This window comes from Orycteropus afer, unplaced genomic scaffold, assembly GCF_000298275.1.
Source record: "Orycteropus afer afer isolate SDZICR_OR568_19922 unplaced genomic scaffold, OryAfe1.0 scaffold00967, whole genome shotgun sequence".
NCBI classification, from domain to species: Eukaryota; Metazoa; Chordata; class Mammalia; order Tubulidentata; family Orycteropodidae; genus Orycteropus; species Orycteropus afer.
The window spans coordinates 275,486-277,924 of record NW_006922554.1 but is presented as its reverse complement, the minus strand read 5'-3'; positions in this window follow the sequence as shown (position 1 = coordinate 277,924).

The window sequence follows — 2,439 nt, the reverse complement described above, 5'->3', positions numbered from 1 at the left end:
AAATTATGCACCAATCAAGAGAAAGAGAGTGTTATACTGGATAAGAAAAGAAGACCCATCAATATGCTGCCTACAAGAGACCCACCTTAGACACAAAGATAAAAGCAAATTAAGAAATAAGGGGTGGAAAATAAAATACCAAGGCAACGGTAACCAAAAGAGAAAAGCAGGAGTGGCAATATTAATTTATGATAAAATAGACTTTAAGATGAAAAACAAAATAAGAGGAAAAGAAGGATACTATATGATGTTGAAAAGGTCAGTTGACAAAAAAGACATTATGATAGTAAATGTCTATGCATCCAATGAAAGTGCTCCAAAATATGTGAAGCAAAGAATAATTGAATTTAAAGGGACAATAGAGAACTCTACAATAGTAGTAGGAGACTTTGATACACCAATTTCAAGGAGGAACAGATCAACTAAAAAAATACTCAGCAAAGATACAGAAGAACTCAACAACACAATCAACCAACTTGACCTTATAGGCATATACAGAACAAAACACCCAACAAAAGCACAATTCACATTCTTCTCCACTGCACATGGATCTTTCTCCAGAATAGATCATAAGTTGGGACATAAAACAAGCCTCAATAAATTCAAAAACACTGAAATAATACAAAGCATCTTCTCAGAACAAAATACTATAAAATTAGAAATTAATAAGAAGATAAAGGAAAAAACATCAAACATGGAAGTTGAACAATACACCACTCAAAAACTACTGGGAAGTAGAAGAAATAAAAACTTAAATAAAAAAATTCCTAGAAGCAAATGAGAAAGAAGATACATCTTACCAAAACCTATGGAACAGAGCAAAAGCAGTACTCAGAGGTCAGTTTATAGCAATTAATGCATGCATCAAAAAAGCTGAAAGAAACAAAATCAACACTAACTCAGCAACTCCAACAAAAGAACAACAAAAGAATTCTACAGTATCTAGAAGTAAGGAAATAATAAAAATCAGAGTAGAAATAAATGAAACAGAAAACAAAAACCAATAGAGAAAGTCAACAAAACAAAAAAAGCTGGTTATTTGAAAAGATTAACAAAATTGGCAAACCATTGGTAAATCTATCAAAAGAAAAGAAATAGAAGATGAAAATTATAGAAATAGTAAAGAAAAAGGATGTCATCACAACAGAACCAAATGAAATAAAAAAAAGATACTGACAGAATATTATGAAGAACTGTATTCCAACAGATTTGAGAACCTAGAAGAAATGGACAAGTTTCTGGAATTACAAGACCTACCTGAACTATACCACTCAGAGATGGAATACTTGAAGAAATCCACAACAAAGGAAGAAGTTAAACAGGTCATAAAAAACGTTCCCATAAGAAAAAGTCCAGGCTCTGATGGCTTCCCTGGAGAATTTTCCCAAATATTCAAGGAAAAGTTGACATCTATTCTACTCAAGCTATTCCAGAATGTAGAAAAGATAGAATACTCCCAAACTAATTTTAGGATGCAAGCATAACACTGATACCAAAACCAGGGAAAGACACCACTAAAAAGGAAACCAAAGACCAATATCTCTCATGAACATAGATACAAAAACCTTTTACAAAATCCTAGGCAACAGAATCCAACAACATATCAAAAAATTAATACACCCAGACCAAGTGGGATTCATACCAGGTTTACAAGGGTGGTTCAACATCAGAAAAACAATCAATGTAATCCATCATATAAACAAAACAAAAGAAAAGAACCATATGATTATATCAATCGACACAGAAAAGGTATTTGATAAAATACAACACTCCTCTCTGTTCAGACCCCTCAGCAAATAGGGATCGAAGGGAAATTACTCAACATAATAAAGGGAATATGTGCAAAGCCAACTGCCAACATCATTATTAATGGAGAAAGACTCATAGCATTCCCCCTTACAAACGGAAACCCGACAAGGATGCCCTCTATCACCACTCCTGTTTAACATTGTATTAGAAGTCCTAGCCAGGGCAATAAGACAAAAAAGAAAAATAAAAGGCATACAAATTGACAAAGAGGCAGTAAATCTGTCTCTATTTGTGGATGATATGATCTATATATAGAAAACCTAAGAGACTCAGCAAAAACTACTGGAACTAATAGATAGGTTCAACAAAGTGGTAGGTTACAAGGTCAACATACAAAAATCAGTTGGATTCTTCTACACCAACAAAGAGTCCTCTGAAAAAGAAATAAGAGAAACAGTACCACATACAATAGCTACTAAAAAGATAAAATATCTAGTAATAAATCTCACCAGAGAAACAAAAGACCTATACAAAGAAAACTATAAAGCAGTACTACAATTGTCTAGCAAAGAAACACTCTTTGGTACATTACTGCGCAACTTTAGGAATAGTCCGTTTAGGCTAAAAAGCTCGCAAAATAGGACCGGGAAAGAGCTGCAACATCTGAGTAAACCCAGCCTTACTCATGGA